Source organism: Notamacropus eugenii, chromosome 7, assembly GCF_028372415.1.
Source record: "Notamacropus eugenii isolate mMacEug1 chromosome 7, mMacEug1.pri_v2, whole genome shotgun sequence".
Lineage (NCBI taxonomy): Eukaryota > Metazoa > Chordata > Mammalia > Diprotodontia > Macropodidae > Notamacropus > Notamacropus eugenii.
Window position 1 is genome coordinate 170958669 of NC_092878.1, and position 18739 is coordinate 170977407.

An 18739-nucleotide genomic window follows, 5' to 3' on the forward strand; every position below is an offset into this window, starting at 1 on the left:
CAATTGTGATTTTAATTATGAAACTGTGATAAAACTGATAGACTTGGTTTATAGACAACTAATTAATGGAGGGCTGGGATGGTTCCTTTCCATCAACAAGGAAATAGACATGCTTAAGTCAAATTCAATTAAAAATGGAGTTGGTTTGGTGTGGGAAGAGAATCAGTCATGAACACTGACTTAATGTGACGGTGCTACCTGGATTCCAGCTTGTGTTTCTGTAAATCCTCCACGATAAACTAAATGGTCATGACGTCAGGCAGATGTAATTAACCAGCATCTCTGGATTGTAGGAAAAGAACGACTTCAAAACCTACTCACCTCCCTCCTCCAGACTTGAAAAGTCCCTGATCTTTCTTCCAATTAGAAATCAAATTACCTAAATTTGTATATTGGTTTGTATCTATTGCTTTCTTTTAATTAATTGGTCTTATTTGCCTAATTGTTTTGACCACATTAAAATGTGTCTCACTTTTTATTCAGAGTCTTTAGACTAACTGGGGAGTTCATTGACCTGTTTGTTACACCTGTTTTGTTAGCAAGTTGTATATCTTAGATTATGCTTCCCTAGTTATTACAACTTATACACCACACTCCACTGACAGACACCATGCCATGTGTTAGGGACACAACACCAAAAATTTAAATATTTTCCTCAGTAATCTTACCTGACACTGGGTGAGATAAAATATACGTGCACAAGTGTAGAACAATTTGGGGATGGGATAAAGGTAGACCTGTGACTTCATTGCTATAAGGAACCTCCTATGGGAAAGTTGTCTCTGCATGTGAGGATCAGAACTTTCTCTGCAATTCATTTTGAATCTTAATTCTGACATTAGGATGCCTTTCTCTGGATAATCCAGCCACTAGGTTTTTGAGGTGGGAGTTCAATCCCAGCTTTATTGATGCAGAAACTAACACCATATACACAAAAGAGCTAAGGTCATTAAGCACATTGGGGGATCAACCAAAGCCTGATGTACAAGGTATCACTTGAGGGAGGCTTTGAAAGAAACTCCTCATTCTAAAACATGGAGGTGAGGAGGAAATGCACTCCTGATTTGGGGGAAAAGTAATACAAGGATGACCTTGGTTCCATAAAACACTGAAAAAAAATTAGGCCTTCACATCAAAGGTTCCAGACTTCGCTGAACACCTCATACACTTCACCATACACATGTCTGGTGTGAGGGCTGCCTATCTACTTTTGGTGTCCACCCAACAAATCACCTGTAGCTCCAAGGAGCTAGAGCATGTGCAGTAGTCATCGTCTGGAAAAACCATCTTAGAAGATGAACTGAACCAAGTTAAGTGTAACCAACTGGCCTCAAACCTGTAGGAGAATTAGGGGGACACAACCCAAACATGTAAAGACTTCCCCATGTGGAATAGGAGGATGAGAACATTTTATGCCAACAGGCATGAAGGTGGCTGAAGTAGTTCCTATGGAGTGCTTAGAGATGGGGCAGACATCAAAGATTCCAACATCATCCGTTACTTCCAGGGCCATCTTTGGGTGCTTTGACCTGTGTATTGCCACTGGACTTCTATAACTCAGGAAGAGAGTGTAAGGCTAACAATTTTGTGAAGCTCTACTCACCTAATTCCAATTCACTTTCAAAACATGACCCCAGGAGATCACTGGTCCTCCTTAAAAATGAAGGTCAAACAGCCACAAAAATAGACCATTCACTAGCCTCTGTGAGGACCAAGAATAATGCCAGTTGGACTAGATTAGAATGTGCAGGGCAGCACTGAATAATCGGTCTAGAAGTAGGGTTTGGGCACTAAGTTCTGGAGAATTTTATGTCAGTTTATATTGGCACCATAATCATATAGGTTTGGTAGTTTGTGGAAGCGACTTGGAAAAAAAGGAGATGTGCCCCTTAACTGCAGTATTTTTCTGCCTATCCTTAAGGAAGCATCTATTCCCAAGAGATTTAACGTTTATTGTTCCTTAGAGGAAATTCAGCTCAGGAGATATGTGTGCCTATCAGGTAGGAGGCACGAGAGTGGGGACTGCCCACTGAATGGATGGTGGTTTTTGCAGGTTTCTGTAAAGGATGATGCTTGAACCACATTTCTCTACCTTTCAATTCCAGGAGTATGGCATTAGATGGAAGGACTGTGGGGTAGGGTTCTAGAGGAAGGAGAGCAGGGACTGGTGAGGGTCACCTGTCTGCCCTAGGACTGGAAAAAAAAAAAAGATGGCTTTCAGTAGGAAGAAGGGAAGGGGAAGGGGAAGGTTGGGTTTTTTCTTGCCCCTGTCCCCCCCGCCCCAGTGGGGACTATAAAAAAACATAGGGGGGCATAGCCAAGATGGCGGAGTAGAAAGACGCACATACACATAGCTCCGAACCCACAACCCATAGAACATCTACAAAAAAGTAACTCATGGCGAATTCTGCACCCAGAAGCCACAGAACATTGGAGCGAGGGAGATTTCTGTTTCAGAGAGACCTGCAAACCTCTTGCAAAAGGTCCTTCGCGCCATGGACTGGGTGCTGGGACTGGGAGCTGAGTACAGCCCTGCTGCGGCCATGGCACCCAGAGGAAAAGATCCGAGCGGGCTTCAGGGACGGAATCTCCAGCGGCCACCGGGTCCCTCCACCCACAGGTGAGAGGGGTCGGTGAGAGGGTCTCTTTGGTGGGTCGAGAGGGGAGTGGGGTGCCCCCATAACTTAGGCCCCCTCAGGAGGCAGAAGCTGAGGCAGTGGCAGACCAGGGCTCCCCAAGCAGGCAGGAGCCTGGATCCATTGTTGAAGGTCTCTGCATAAACCCCCTGAGGGAACTGAGCCTGCCCCAATCTGACCACCTGAACTTAATCTCACACTGAATAGCAGCCCTGCCCCCGCCAAAAGCCCTGAGGCTGGCAAGCAGCATTTGAATCTCAAACCCCAAGCGCTGCCTGGGAGGATCTGGAGGCGAAGTGGGTGTGAAGAGAATATTCAGAAGTCAAATCACTGGCTGGGAAAATGCCCAGAAAAGGGAAAATAAATAAGACTATAGAAGGTTACTTTCTTGGTGAACAGGCATTTCCTCCCTTCCTTTCTGATGAGGAAGAACAATGCTTACCATCAGGCAAAGACACAGAAGTCAAGGCCTCTATATCCCAGCCCACTCAATGGGCTCAGGCCATAGAAGAGCTCATAGAAAATCAAGTTAGAGAGGTGGAAGAAAAGCTGGGAAGAGAAATGACAGACATGCAGTCAAAGCATGAACAGCAGATCAGCTCCCTGCTAAAGGAGACCCAAAAAAATGCTGAAGAAAATAACACCTTGAAAAATAGGCTAACTCAATTGGCAAAAGACGTTCAAGAAGCCAATGAGGAGAAGAATGCTTTCAAAATCAGAATTAGCCAAATGGAAAAGGAGATTCAAAAGCTCACTGAAGAAAATAGTTCTTTCAAAATTAGAATGGAACAGATGGAGGCCAATGACTTTATGAGAAACCAAGAAATCACAAAACAAAACCAAAAGAATGAAAAAATGGAAGATAATGTGAAATATCTCATTGGAAAAACAACTGACCTGGAGAATAGATCCAGGAGAGACAATTTAAAAATTATGGGCCTACCTGAAAGCCATGATCAAAAAAAGAGCCTAGACATCATCTTTCATGAAATTATCAAGGAAAACTGCCCTGAGATTCTAGAACCAGAGGGCAAAATAAGTATTCAAGGAATCCACAGATCACTGCCTGAAAGAGATCCAAAAAGAGAAACTCCTAGGAACATTGTGGCCAAATTCCAGAGTTCCCAGATCAAGGAGAAAATATTGCAAGCAGCTAGAAAGAAACAATTCAAGTATTGTGGAAATACAATCAGGATAACACAAGATCTAGCAGCTTCCACATTAAGGGATCGAAGGGCGTGGGATAGGATATTTCAGAAGTCAAAGGAACTAGGACTAAAACCAAGAATCACCTACCCAGCAAAACTGAATATAATACTTCAGGGGAAAAATTGGTCTTTCAATGAAATAGAGGACTTTCAAGCATTCTTGATGAAAAGACCAGAGCTGAAAAGAAAATTTGACTTTCAAACACAAGAATGAAGAGAAGCATGAACAAGTAAATAGCAAAGAGAAGTCATAAGGGACTTTACAGAAGTTGAACTGTTTACATTCCTACATGGAAAGACAATATTTGTAACTCTTGAAACTATTCAGCATCTGGGTACAGGGTGGGATAACACACACACACACACACATGCACATGCACACACACACACACATAGAGACAGAGTGCACAGAGTGAACTGAAGAGGAGGGGATCATATCTTAAAAAAAAATGAAATCAAGCAGTGAGAGAGAAATATATTGGGAGGAGAAAGGGAGAAATGGAATGGGGCAAATTATCCCTCATAAAAGAGGCAAGCAAAAGACTTTTTAGTGAAGGGAAAAAGAGGGGAGGTGAGAGAAAAACATGAAGTTTACTCTCATCACATTCCACTAAAGGAAGGAATAAAATGCACAGTCATTTTGGTATGAAAACCTATCTTACAATACAGGAAAGTGGGGGATAAGGGGATAAGCAGGGTGGGGGGGATGATGGAAGGGAAGGCACGGGGAGGAGGTAGCAATTTGAGGTCAACACTCATGGGGAGGGTCAGGATCAAAAGAGAGAACAGAAGTAATGGGGGACAGGATAGGATGGAGGGAAATATAATTAGTTCTTACACAACACTACCATTATCGAAGTCATCTGCAAAACTACACAGATCTGGCCTATATTGAATTGCTTGCCTTCCAAAGGGAAGGGGTGGGGAGGGAGGGAGGGCAGATTGGCAGACGGGGCAATTAGAAGGCTCGGTGTTTTGGGGTGAGGGGAGGGGACAAAAGGGGAGAAAATGTGGAACCCAAAATTTTGTGAAAATGAGTGTTAAAAGTTAAATAAATTAATAAAAAAAAAAAAGAATTCAGATTTCACAGCCAAAAAAAAAAAACAAAAAACAACAACATAGGAATTCAGGAAGAAAGTCCATCTAGGCCTGGATGGTGACCAAAATCTGAGGGAAGCAGGCAAAGCACTGCTGCTGCTGCTGGTAGTATTCAGTCATTTGTCAGTCACCTTTTTATGACCCTATTTGGGGTTTTCTAGGTCAAGATTCTGGAGCTGTGTGCTGTATCCTTCTCCAGCTCATTTTGCAGATAGTAAAACTCAGGCCAACAGGGTTAAGGAACTGGATGTGGGTCACAGAGCTAGTAAGGGTCTGAGGCCAGATAGGAACCCAGGATGAGTCTTCTTGACTCTATGCCTGGCATTCTGTATCCACTCAAGCTACCTAGAGGCCCAGGCAGAGCATTATCCAGGTAAAAATGTCTCTGACAGACAGAGGATTCATATCAACTCTAATTTTGATTACATTAAATTGAAAAGTTTTTGCACAAACAAAGCCAATGCAACCATAATTAGAAGGGAGGCAGAAAGCTGGGAAACAATGTTTACAACCAGTGTCTCTGATAAAGGCCTCATTTCTAAAATATATAGAGAACTGAGTCAAATTTATAAGAATACAAGTCATTTCCCAATTGATAAATGGTCAAAGTATATTAACAGGCAGTTTTAAGATGAAGAAATTAAAGCTCTGTATAGTCCTATGAAAAAATGATCTAAATCACTATTGAACACAGAAATGCAAATCAAAACAGCTCTGAAGTACCATATCACACCGCTCAGATTGGCTAACATGACAAAAATAGAAAACGATAAATGTTGGACAAGTGGGGAACATGGGACACTAATTAGTTATGAACTGATCCAGTCATTCTGGAAAGCAATTTGGAACTATGCCCAAGTCTATAAAACTGCATACCATTTGACCTAGCAATACCACTTCTAGGACTGCATCTCAAAGAGATCACTAAAATAGGAAAAAGACCCACATGTATAAAATTTATAGCAGCTCTTTTTATGGCAGCAAAGAATTGGAAATTGAGGGGATGTCCATCAATTGGGGAATGGCTGGACAAGTTGTGGCATATAAATGTAATTGAATACTATTTTTCCATAAAAAATGATGAGGAGGCAGACTTCAGAAAAACCTGGCAAGACTTACATGAACTGATGCTGAATGAAGTGGGCAGAACCAGTAGAACACTGTATACAATAATGGCAGCATTATGCAATGACTAACTTTGATAGACTTAGCTCTTCTCAGCAAGTCAAGGTTCTGAGACAACTCCAAAATACTCATGACTGGAATTACTACCCACATCCAGAAAAAGAACTATGGAGACTAAATACAGAGCCAAGCATAGTATTCTCTCTCTCCCTCTCTTAGTTTCTTTTTTCTCATGGTTCCTCCCACTGGGTCTAATTCTTCTTTACAACATGACTAATGTGAAAATGTTGTTAATATTCATATATATATATATATATATATATATATATATATATATATATATATATATATATATATATATATATATATATATATATATATAGCCTATATCAGATTGCATGCCATGTTGGGGAGGGGAGAAGGAAGGGAAAGGGAGAAAAATCTAGAATTAGAAATCTTGTGGAAGTGAATGCTGAAAAGTAAGAATTAACTAAAAAAAGAAAAAAATACTTCAAAGTTAAAATTGAGCAAATGGCAGTCAATGACTTTATGAGAAATCAAGAAACAATAAAACAAAACCAAAAGAATGAAAAAAGGAAGACAATGTGACATATCTTAGTAGAAAAACAGACCTAGAAAAAGAAAGATAATTCAAAAATCGCTGGAGCCCTTGATGACACAGAAGTCTGCACAAGAGAGGAGGGCCTGGTGGGGGAAGAATCTGACAACAGAACAGCAATCTCATTGGAACTGATCAAAGGAAGGACTTCAGAGGGCAAGGGATGAGAGATGCTTCCCACTTCCTGAGGGAGATGAAAGATTCAGAGTGCAGAATTTTATACATGTACACATACATTTTTGGTATTTTGGAAGCCACATGAACTATGCTGGAATTCTGCCCTTGAGTACACAAGTTTATAATGGAGATTTTGTTTACCCTCATCTCTCAATTTAAGAAGGCTGAGCAAGGTAAGTGGAGTTTTTCCTGAGTGAAAAAAATTATTTGAAAAAATCAGAAGAAAGAGATGGAGCAAAGATGGTGAAGTAGAAAGACGGACCCACTCTAGGTCTCCCCCCAAAGCCCATAAAATACCTGTAAAAAGGACTCTAAACAAATTCTGGAGCAGCAGAAGCCACAAAACAACCAAGCAAAAGAGATTTCCAGTCCAAAACAGCCTGGAAGGCCAACAGGAAGAGTCTATCTCATAAGACTCAGAGCAGAGCACAGCCCAGCCTTGGCTGCTGCACCAGCAGGGAAAGGACTAGGACAGGCTTCAGGGCATGGAATCCCAGGCATCAGCTGTGGTTCCCAGATTCCTCAACCCACAAATGCCAACAACAGCTTCAAAGGTGAGAAAGCTCTTTCACCTGAGTGAGAAGGGAATGTAGTCTGGCACTGGCTCTAGAGAGTTGGAGGTTGTTGAGGCAGAGCATCCATTTTAGGAGCCCTCAGCCTAAAACCCCTAGGGGAATTGAGCCCCTGATCTGGATCTCAGCCCTGAGTGGTGGTCCTGGAGTGAGGTGGACCACTGGCTAGTGGAGCTGGTAGAGGCTCTGGAGAGGAATTTCTACTCACAGATCCTGGGCAGAAAAGCTTATGGTTGCTCCCAGACCACAGCACAGGTCACAAAATGAGTAAACTCCTCTTCCTGAATTGTGCCACCTTGGAGGAACTGAGAAGTTACAGGTCCCCAGAGTATACCCTCCTCTTGACAAAGGACTCAAAAGTCAAGTAACTGGTTGGGAAAATGCCCCAGAAAAGGAAAAAAAAATAAGACTATGGAAGGCTACTTTCTTGGTGAACAGGTATTTTCTTCCATCCTTTCAGATGAAGAAGAACAAAGCATACCATCAGAAAAAGACATAAAAGTCAAGGCTTCTGTATCCCAAACCTCCAAAATAAATATGCAATAGTCTCAGGCCATGGAAGAGCTCAAGAAAGATTTTGAAAATCAAGTAAAAGAGGTGGAGGAAAAATTGGGAAGAGAAATGAGAGCAATGCAAGAAAATCATGAAAAGTGAGACAATAGTTTGCTAAAGGAGACTCAAAGAAATGCTGAAGAAAATAACACCTTTAAAAATAGCCTAACTCAGTTGGTAAAAGAAGTCCAAGAAGTCAATGAAGAGAAAAATGCTTTAAAAAGCAGAATTAGCCAAATGGAAAAGGAGGTTCAAAAGCTCACTGAAGAAAGTAGTTCTTTAAAAATTAGAATGGAGCAGATGGAAGCTAATGGCTTTATGAGAAACCAAGAATGAAAAAAATAGAAGATAATGTGAAATATCTCACTAGAAAAATGACTGACATGGAAACTAGATCCAGGAAATAAAATTTAAAAATTGTGGGACTACCTGAAAGCCATGATCAAAAGAATAGCCAAGACATCATCTTTCATGAAATTAGCAAAGAAAACTGCCCTGATATTCTAGAACCAGAGGGTAAAATAAATATTGAAAGAATCCACAGATCACCTCCTGAAAGAGATTCAATAAGAAAAACTCCTAAGAATATTGTAGCCAAATTCTAGAGTTCCCAGGTCAAAGAGAAAATATTCCAAGTACCTAGAAAGAAACAATTTGAGTGTTGTGGAAATACAGTCTGGATAACACAAGATGTAGCAGCTTCCACATTAAGGGACAGAAGGGCTTGGAACATGATATTCCAAAAGTCAAAGGAAGTAGGATTAAAACCAAGAATCACCTACCCAGCAAAACTGAGTATAATACTTCAGCGAAAAATGGTCATTCAATAAAATAGAGAACTTTCAAACATTCTTGATGAAAAGAACAGAACTGAATAGAAAATTTGACTTTCAAATGCAAGAATCAAGAGAAGCATGAAAAAGTAAACAGGAAAGAGAAATCATAAAGGACTTTCTAAAGTTTAACTGTTTACATTCCTACATGAACAGATAATGCTTGTAACTCTTGAAAGTTTTCTCAATATTTAGGTAGTTGGAGGGATCGTTTACATATAGAGAGAGGGCACAGGGTCAGTTGAATTGAAAGGGATGATATCTAAAAAAAATAAAGTTAAGGGGTGAGAGAGGTATATATTGGGAGAAGAAAGAGAGACATGGAATGGGTCAAATTATCCCTCATGAAAGAGGGAAGAAAAAGCTTTTCCAATGGAGGGCAAAAGCAGGGATATGAGAGGGAAAAAGTGAAGCTTACTCACATCACATTTGACTTAAGGAGGGAATAACATACATACTCAATTTGGTATTAAAATCTACAGGAAAGTAGGGGAGAAGGGGATAAGTGGGGTGTGGGAGAGAAGATAGAAGGGAGGGCAAATGGGAGGAGGGAGTGATTGGAAATAAACACTTGGGGATGGACAAGGTCAAAAGAGAGAATAAATGTGGGGCAGGACAGGATGAAAGGAAATACAGATAGTCTTTAACAACATGACTATTATGGAAATCTTTTGCATAACTACACATATATAGCTTATATTGTTTTGCTTGCCTTCTCAGTGTGAATGGGTGGGGAGGCAGGGAGAGAGAGAAGTTGGAACTCAAAGTTTTAGGAATGAATGCTGAAAATTGGTTTTGCATGCAATTGGGACATAAGAAATACAAGGTAATGGGGTATAGAAATCTATCTTGCCCTACAAGAAAAGAGAGAAGATGGGGATAAGGGAAAGGAGTGGTGTGATAGAAGGGAGGGCAGATTGTGGTAAGAGGTAATCAGAAAGCAAGGTGTCTTGGGGTGGGGGGTAGGAAGAGATGGTGATATCATTTGGAACTCAAAATCTTGTGGAAATAAATGTTGAAAACTAAAAATAAATAAATTTAAAAAACAGAAGAAAATACAATGGTTTAACTTTCACAGCTGTGTCAAGGAGTATTCTTAATTCAAAATTGGAGAGTTTTAAAAAAATATATAATCCTAGCCATAAAAACTGCAAAAGTTTTCACTAAAATAAGTAAAGATCAAATATGAAAAATTGTTGAGTAGCAAATATATGAAATAGTACATCAAATCTGATCAAAATAAATCCTTTATATCCAAAGAGAAAGAGAACTGACACCAATATGAACCAAAAGCCATTGCCCATAAATGAATGCTAAAAGGATATGAAAGTTTCTAAAGTCCTGGAAACGCTAAATGACCACATGGAAACAGGTATCCAAACCATAACAAGAGAAAGTCATGTGAAAATAACCTTGCCATCTCTTGTGAAATGGGTAAATGTTGTGCATGATAAAAAAACTGAAGTGCTGAAATAAGAGGAAACAATTGTTCTGATCCCAAACTGAAAAAGGGCGCAACAGAGTTCCTGATAAACAGCATGGAAGGAGATGTCTGGACTTTCCCAAAACTAGGATGATGCTTGGGAGTCAATATTATGGCTACCACATCTGTAAAGAGAAGGAAGCAGAGCTGGGTGTTCAAGGGTATGACAGATGGCACTGCTGGTCTTCAGTTTCCTAATCTGGAAAATAAAGATTATTTCTAAGATCCTCTCCAGTGTTAACTTGATTTTCTCCATGAAACCTGAAGTTTCCTGGTTTTCTGGTTGGGGGGATGAGACAAGAATGAGGGAAAATTCTACTATATGTGCCAGGTTCATTGTTTGTGGAAAAAAAATTTCTAGGAATTTATAGCTTCATATTTCAGGCAGTTCAGACCAACCTTAGGTTGAAATGGCTCTCTCCCATTTTTATAACCAATCTCTTTTCTTTTTTGTTATTGAGTAGTTTCTGACTCACTGTGACCCCTTTTCGGGTTTTTTTTATCAGAGAAATTGGCTTGCCACTTCCATCTGCAGCTCATTTCTCAGACGGGAAAACTGAAGTAAACAAGGTTAAGTGACTTGCCCAAGGTCACATAGCTAGGTAGTGTCTGAGGCCTGGATCACAAGTCAGTTCTTCCTGAGTACAGGCCCTTGGCTCCATCCACTGGGCCACATCCCTGCCTCTTTTCTACTTTGATTCCTAATTCTCATTTCCTCTTCATTCTTGGGTCCTGGCTTCTTTATCTACAGGACCTGAGGAGGTTACAAGACTTGCCCTAGTCATAGCTGGGATGGAGGTCGTTAAATCTGAGGGGCAGCCCCTGGTCTCAAGTCAGCCTGCAGATTTCTTCAGTCCCCAAACCCCCTCAATCTGGAGTGGGGACATTATCTCCCCAACTTCTAAGGAAGGGAAAGGGTTGCACTGAGGAAGACTGGAGGGGTGGGTGGACTCCAGCCCTAACCCTTCTTTTTCTCTGGTTCAAGCTGGGAGCACAAGAGCTGGGCGCTCCTGGAGTGATGATGGGAGGGAGGGAGCCTCGGCTGCTCCACAGAATCAGAGGCTGTTCTGGGAAGAGCAGAGACAGAGCCAAGGTCTATGAAGCCGGGGATATCCTCCAGGTCAGTTTCAGTATTGATCTCCCAGTATGTGGGGGCACCTTCTGCCCAGTTACCAGTGACGTTTGTTGGTTTTCATTTTCTATTGGCTGGCAGAACCTCTGGGAAGCCAATCAGAAGTGAGAGATTTGTCCCTTTATAAACCCAGCCCAAACAGGTCTCTGAAGTTGGGCTCTTGAGTCTGCTGACCATGGAGCGCTCACTGGGCGCTCTCCTTTTGTTGGGGGTCCTGGCCCTGCCGGACACCTGGGCGGATAAGGAGAGACTGGACGCAGGGGTGGACGTGGGGCTGGGGTGGGGTTCCTACAAGAAGGGGATCCTGGGCTGGGAGAGTCTCCCGGATCCGGCTCCTTCACGTCAGTCTGGTCCAGGCTAGGCTGAAAGGAAGGAGGGAGTGGCTTGGTGTCGGTTCATTGGTTTGAGGGGTGAGTGGATCGGTAGGGGGAGGGGCGTCATGGGGAGGAAGAATGGGGCCACAGTCTGGGGGCGTTAAGGAGCAGAGCTCTCTGGGGTCCCCCCGACAGCCCCGCGTCCCCCCAAGGGCGAATCCAGAACCCGGGGCAGCTTTGTTACAGAGCTTCACCGAGGATAGGGGAAGGGGCAGGTGAGGACACAAGGTGGGGGGCCGAGGGTGAGCAGTGTGAGAGACCCCGGACCCGGACCAGAGGTGGGGGCGGGAAGAGGGAGGCAGCGTACCGGAGCAGGGGGGTCGGACCTGCCTGGGCTGCTGTCGGGACAGCGTGGTGCTGATCTTAAAGCGTTGAGGTCTGGAGAATTTTAAGGGCGGAGGGCGATGTGCCAGCATGGGGAGGGGAGGGGGGCAGCGGGCTTGAGACTCTGGGATCACTCTGGGGCGTGACTGGGTCAAGGGTCCGAGTCGGGTCTAGGCTCTCCCCGCCCTGACCCCGGCACCGTCCCCACCTCCCAGGCTCTCACTCCATGAGATATTTCGCCTCAGCCGTGACCCGGCCCGGGCTCGGGGAGCCGCGGTATCTGGAAGTGGGCTACGTGGACTATCAGCAGTTTGTGCGCTTCCACACCGACCGTCCGCGTCCGAGGATGGAGCCGCGGGCGGCGTGGATGGAGAGGGTGGAGCAGGAGGTCCCGGGGTACGGGGAGGGGCAGACGCGGAGAGCCAGGGAGAACGCACAGACTTACCGAGCGGGGCTGGAGACCCTGCGCCGCTACTTCAACCAGAGCGCGGGGGGTGCGTGACTGGGGAGGGGCGGAGGGGGGGGGGAAGAGGGGTCCCACCCGAGGTCCCCCTGGGGATGGGGGGAGGAGCCTCCGGGGGGTGTCGGGGGGTGGGGCAGCCAAGGTCCGGCCACACTGACCCGGGCCCGGGGTTGGGGCAGGGGTCCACACCTGCCAGACCATATACGGCTGCGAGGTGTCCCCCGAGCTCAGCTTCCAGCGTGGGTTTATCCAATACGCCTACGACGGGCGGGACTACATCGCCCTGGACACGGAGACGCTCACGTGGACGGCGGCCGTGTCCCCAGCCGTGAGCACCAAGCGCGAGTGGGAGGAGGGGAGATAAAGCGGAGAGAGATAAAGCTTACCTGGAGGAGGAGTGCGTTATGTGGCTGAAGAAGTACCTGGGGATGGGGAAGGAGACGCTGATGAGGACAGGTACCGCCGGCCCCGCCCCAGTGTGCGCGGCACTCAAGGCCCCCTGGGAGGCCCTTCTCCACCTCCCCTCAGCCCTGGGCCCCCGACCCCCTGGAACCCTTTGTACCCCAGGGCGTATTGTAGGGTGTTCCCCTCCCCTCACCGGTCCTTGTGCCCCTGGAGGGTAGGGGGGAAGGGGAGCCTGGAAATGCCTCTGACCTTTGCCTCCAGACCCACCCTCTGCCCGAGTGACCCGACACACTACCCCCCATGGAGAGGTGACCCTGAGGTGCCAGGCCCAGGATTTTTACCCTAAGGAGATCTCCCTAACTTGGCTGAGGGATGGGGAGGAACAGCCCCAGGACACAGAGTTCATTGAGACCAGGCCTGCAGGAGATGGCACCTTCCAGAAGTGGGCAGCTGTGGATGTGACCTCGGGTCAGGAAGGGAAATACACTTGCCAAGTTCAACATGAGGGGCTTTCTGAGCCCCTCACCCTGCAGTGGGGTAAGGACAGTGAGGAGGAACTGGGAAAAGACCATCCCCCACCCCACAGGACCAGAGAAGGGGGTAGTTACTGGGGGTAGGTGGGGGAGAGGTTAGTGACTCTCAGGCCAGACAGGCATCAGGGCCTCTCACTTCCCTTTTCCATTTCAGAGCCACAGTTCTCATCCACTTGGTTCATTGTGGGGGGCATTGCTGCCAGCCTCCTCCTCCTCCTCACTGCAGTCCTTGCTGGAGTTGGGATCTGTAGAAAGAGGGATTCAGGTAGGCTGGACTGGGAAGGGTCATTAGGGATCAGGCACCATAGAGATCTGGGCTTCCCCTGACTTGGCAGCTTGTCTTTCTGTCCTCAAGTCCTCCCCTTCCTGTCTAAGGGAAAGTCTGACGGGCCCTAAGTGTATAGATGAACAAATTCCTAACTAAAAGCCATTTCCCTGGAGGATGCCTGGCAGGTTGTAACAGGCTGGCTGAGTGAGGAATCTGCTTCACACTCACCTCAAACATGGACATGGGGATCTCTGTCCAAGGGCCTGGGTGTCTCTCCAGCTCTGTAGACCAGCCCTGGGAACCCCTGGAGGCAGGCCTGGAGGGGGAAAAATGCTCATATGGGGCCTTTTCTGTCTTCCTCTTGCATCTAGAGGCTGGAGTGGTGTGGGGCATGGGAGTGCCATACTGATTATTTGTTGTGTCTCCAAGACAAATCTTTGAACTTCTGAGACCCTAGTGTGGTCTCCTCTCTTGGATATCTCACTGGAAATTTGTTTTCTTTTCTAGGTGGAAAAGGAGGTGATTGTGTTCAGGCTGCAGGTAAGCAAAGGGTGGACATGAAAGGTAGAAAGAAGGGGACAGGCCATGGTGTCTCTGGGACCTGAGCAATGAGAAGGCAGAGGGGAGGCCTAGCCCAGTAGCCTTCCCTTGGTGTCCCCTTCCCTTACCATACCCTGGCTCTGGGATGCATGTCCTTGACTGGGTTGTTTCCCTCCTTTGTCTCCAGGCAATGACAGTGCACAGGGGTCAGATGTCTCTCTCACAGCCAAAGGTGAGACTCTGGGGGCCTGGGAGGAGGGAGGGGCTGGGGTAAAGGGGGCCAAGCAAAGAGGAGGAAGATCTGTGGGAGGTTGGGCTGAGGATGGGCTGGGTGGTGAGACTGGCCCTTCAAAATGATGACAGTCTGGAGGCCAGAGGGCACTTGGAGGATCCCCCTGAATCTGTCTTTCCTTCTTCAGTTTGAGAGAATTTCCTGGCATCGACCTGAGACAGAAAACCAGTCTGCAGTCCCTGTATTGTTCTTGTGGACTGCTGGTCTCTCTCCTCAGCATTGGCCCCTGTGATCCTCCCTGGACTCTACTGGCCCAAGCCCAGGGCAACCTCATCACGGCCCTCACCCTGTTCTCTAAGGCTTCCCTTCCTCCTCCCTCCTGTTTTTCTGATTTGGGAATGAGCCTCCTTCACATCTGATGCTGCCCTGATTTCTGGGGTCTCTGTCTGATGACCAGAATAGCCTGATGAACCACTGCTCTGGAGTCTTCAGCTTTTCTCCATAATATGAGCTGAGCTTCTCATTGGGTTGTGGATTGTAGGGGACAGGATCAACACGTGGAGATGTTTTGGCCATGTGAAGGGGCAAAGAAATGAAAGTTTGAAGATGCCTGAGAAACCTTTTATTTGTTCTACTGAGTCTGTGAGTACAGAGTGGGGCTGAGCCCAGAGGAGCTGGGGGAGGGTGGGGGGGCAGTGTATGGTGAGGGGCAGAGGTTTGTCTTTGATTTGTTCTGCTTGGGGACATGTGGGGATAGGGTCTATTGGAACTTGTCTCAGGGCTTCACACAGTGCCCAGGCTGCACGCTCCTCCTGGGCCTGGAACCATGCCCAGACAAGCTGTTGGGTCGCTAACCCACAGTCCACCCTCCCATAGGCTACCCCTCAGCACTGACCTTCAGAGAGATCCAGTTCTCTCTGTTTTGTCTTTTTCATCAGAGATATAAAAGCAGTATTTTCATCCTGCTTCTTGCGAACCACAGAGGGACAGGAAGTCTTGTGAGAAGAGAGGACACATCTTCCATGGAGGCTCACTTTCCTCATTTGCAGCAGAAAATGGGTCTGAATTTGAAGGTGGCTCAGTCAGTGCAGCCTCTGACTTATATGCAGGAAGACAAGAGTTCAAATCCCATCTCAGACACCTAACAGCTTTGTGACCCTGAGCAGGTCACTTAACCTCTCACCTCAGGAATCAGGGTGGGGGGGGGGTCACAATAGCCCCTCCTCCCAGATCTTGTGAGGTCATATTTACAACATGCTCAGCAAGGCTTATGATAGAAATGAACGCTGTTATTATTACTGCTTTCAAGCACTAACTCCTATGGTTCTGCCAATTCCAAACAGACATTGGATCATCATAATACTCATTGAAAGATAACTTCCATCCTTCAGAGCCCTAAGAATTCCTCCCAGTGTGAAGCCATTTATTTCCTAAGAAGGGACCCTCCTGGATATTCATGTTATTACAGGATTTAGAATGATAGTATCCTCCCTTAAGAAGTGATGGGCATGAAGGGAGGGGGGGTGTCCTCTGACAAACCAGCCCCTGAAGTCATCAGACCTCCTGGTGAGCTTGGGGACTCCCCAGGCTCATCAGTCTAGAGTCTGAAGGGGCCTCAAGGCCCTCGGATCCAGCTGCCTAGGACAGCACCTAGTCCACAGGAGACTCAATCAAGGCTGTTGGGCTGCCTGACTCCAATCCCCAAATCCATTCCTCTGATCTCTAGGACTTTTTATGAAAGGAAAGTCTGCTTTATAATGTTGAGATGCAGCTTCTGAAGTCCAGGCTAGGTCAGCCATAGGTGTTCAGAGAAGCTTGTCTGGGACACCCAGGGGAGGTTCCAGTGAGAAGGAGACTTCAGCTTCAGAAGAGAAGATATATTTATCTGTATCAGAGAAGCTGTGTATACTGACCCCCGTGCAATCTGATGAGAGTTTTTTTTTGGGGGGGGGGGGCGGGTCTGTGAACTTGGATGGGAAAAAATACATCTTTATTTTGACAAACTTCTAATTGAAATTTCTTTGACTATTGAATTTTCAAAAACCACATTATTGTTCTGAGAAGACATTTATTGAAAGCTTCACCAAATGACACAAAAAATTTAAGATGCCCTGATCTAGGTTATATCAGAATGATGAGGGAAATACAGCTGTGTTTAGGTACCTTTTGGCACTTTTTGTGCCTGTGAGTGCATGTATACATATACCCTTACCTATGAATACATATATGTGCATGAAAGACAGTAACTACTAACCAATTCATCGATAAGAGTTATGAAATTGCCAATACCCTTTGACCCAGCAATACCACTACTAGGCCTATTTGCAAAGATGATTGGGGAAAAAGGAAAAGAATCTATATGTTCTATAATATTTATAGGCATATGGCGGCAACAAACTGGAAATCATGGGGATGCCCATCAGTTGGGGAATGACTGAGCAAGTTGTGTTACATGATGATTATAAAATCCTACTGTGCTATAAGAAATGATCAAAACATGGAAAGACTTGCAGGAAATGATGAGGAGTGAAATGGGCAGAAGCAAGAGAACGTCACATACGCTCTCAGCAATGCTGTTCTAAGAGTGACTAAGTCATTTTGACAACTGTAAGGGCCCAGATGAACTACAAAGGATCTGTGAAGGAAGAAGCTGTATGCATCCAGAGAAAGAATGGAAGCATCCAAAGAATGATTTTACACACACACGCACACACACACACACACACTTGTGTCTTATGGTATCCATCTCTAGGGCTGGGGGAGGGGAAGAAAAAAGGATAAAAATTAAATATAACTGTTTTATATATTTACTAGGAATAGTACATTGTACACAATACATCTGCAGATTCATGGGCAACCTCTTTTTCTTCTACATTATGGAAAATATTGTTTTGTTTCACAAATTCAAAGTAAAATACATAAAATTATAGAAAAATCAGAGCTACATCTGGTTCCTGTTGGCTGTGGACTGGGCATCAGTGACTACGCCAGACGTGAGGCCACAGCTTTGGGGGTGTTGGGTTGTTCAGCTTGTCAGGAGCCCAGGTCACCAGGACCATTGTGAGTGAGGACAAATGGAGGAGATGAGAGGACAAAGAGGTCATGGGAAAAGACCTGGGCCAAGAGGCCTGGCTTTGGTCTTTGCATCCTTTCCAGTGATTCCCTGCACTCTCCTGGGGTCCTTGTTTTCAAAGATATTCAGGATCTGCTCCCCTGCTCTTGTTAGGGACATGCTAGCTCAGGTTTGGGTTTAATGTTGGGATGAAATGATGTCCTCACAAATCATTGATCATTAAAGAAAGGAGGTTAGCTTGACCCTAAGACAGCAAGGATGTGCACCAAAGACATGGTGACACTTTTCTGGATAGGGCTCCTCATGTCCAGGTGAAAACTTGTCTGGTCAACGGGACAGGGCTGGGTGACTCCAAAGAAGTTACCCTGTTAAAGGAGCCACAACTCCCTGTGGATGAGACTTTAGGTGTCCTTAGGTCACCAGGGAGCTACTTGAAGGGAGACAAGGGTCAATCAAATCCCAGAGGCAACTTTTTTGCATTTTAGGGAAAACCAGTCCTTTTTCTGGGAAAACCAGATATCCCGTGTCCCATCGCACACTAGCCCCAAGACCTAGGGATCTTCTAAGAGACCCTCTACCTTTCCCTAATTTTCAGGATTTGGTTGGACAATTATCCTGCTCCAGGAAATATAAGAAGTGAAGAAAAAATACCTTGCCTCACAAAAGAGTAACCAAAGGAAGAAGAAAACAAAAAAACAAGGGGGATGAAAAAAGGCAGAAATTCTGGACTTTCTCTTTCTCCTTTGGATGAACTGAGCCTCAGATCTTAACCATCTAGTCCTGGTGTCAAATACAACTGGAACCACGTTAAAACGTAATTTGGAAATACTTTACAAAGTAAAGATGTAATAAAACATAAATAATGCTAACGTGGTTTTCTGAGCCACATACGTGCAACCCCGGGATCCTTCCATGCAGAATCTGGCAGGCAGCAAGTGCTTGTTAATAGAATGACTGATTACAGTATAACTGGTCCGGAGCTGACTATGACTGTGATAAACAGGAAATCTTCCCTGACTCCCCCAGGAATGGGGTTGACACAGGGTTCATACTTATGGATGGGGGGGAGGATGGGAGTTAGGAGCCAGCTGT

General features: G+C 45.3%; 1 long non-coding RNA gene and 1 pseudogene across 1 annotated transcript; one reads left to right on the forward strand and one right to left on the reverse strand.

Moving 5' to 3' along the window:
- Positions 1 to 11610: 11610 nt before the first annotated feature.
- On the forward strand, positions 11611 to 17434 carry LOC140513077 (BOLA class I histocompatibility antigen, alpha chain BL3-6-like; annotated as a pseudogene).
- LOC140513078 (uncharacterized) lies at positions 12883 to 14114 on the reverse strand. The gene is made up of 3 exons (XR_011970058.1): positions 14031 to 14114; positions 13343 to 13779; positions 12883 to 13018 (listed from the first exon to the last, which is right to left on the reverse strand). It is a non-coding gene; the product is annotated as an uncharacterized lncRNA (long non-coding RNA).
- Positions 17435 to 18739: the final 1305 nt, after the last annotated feature.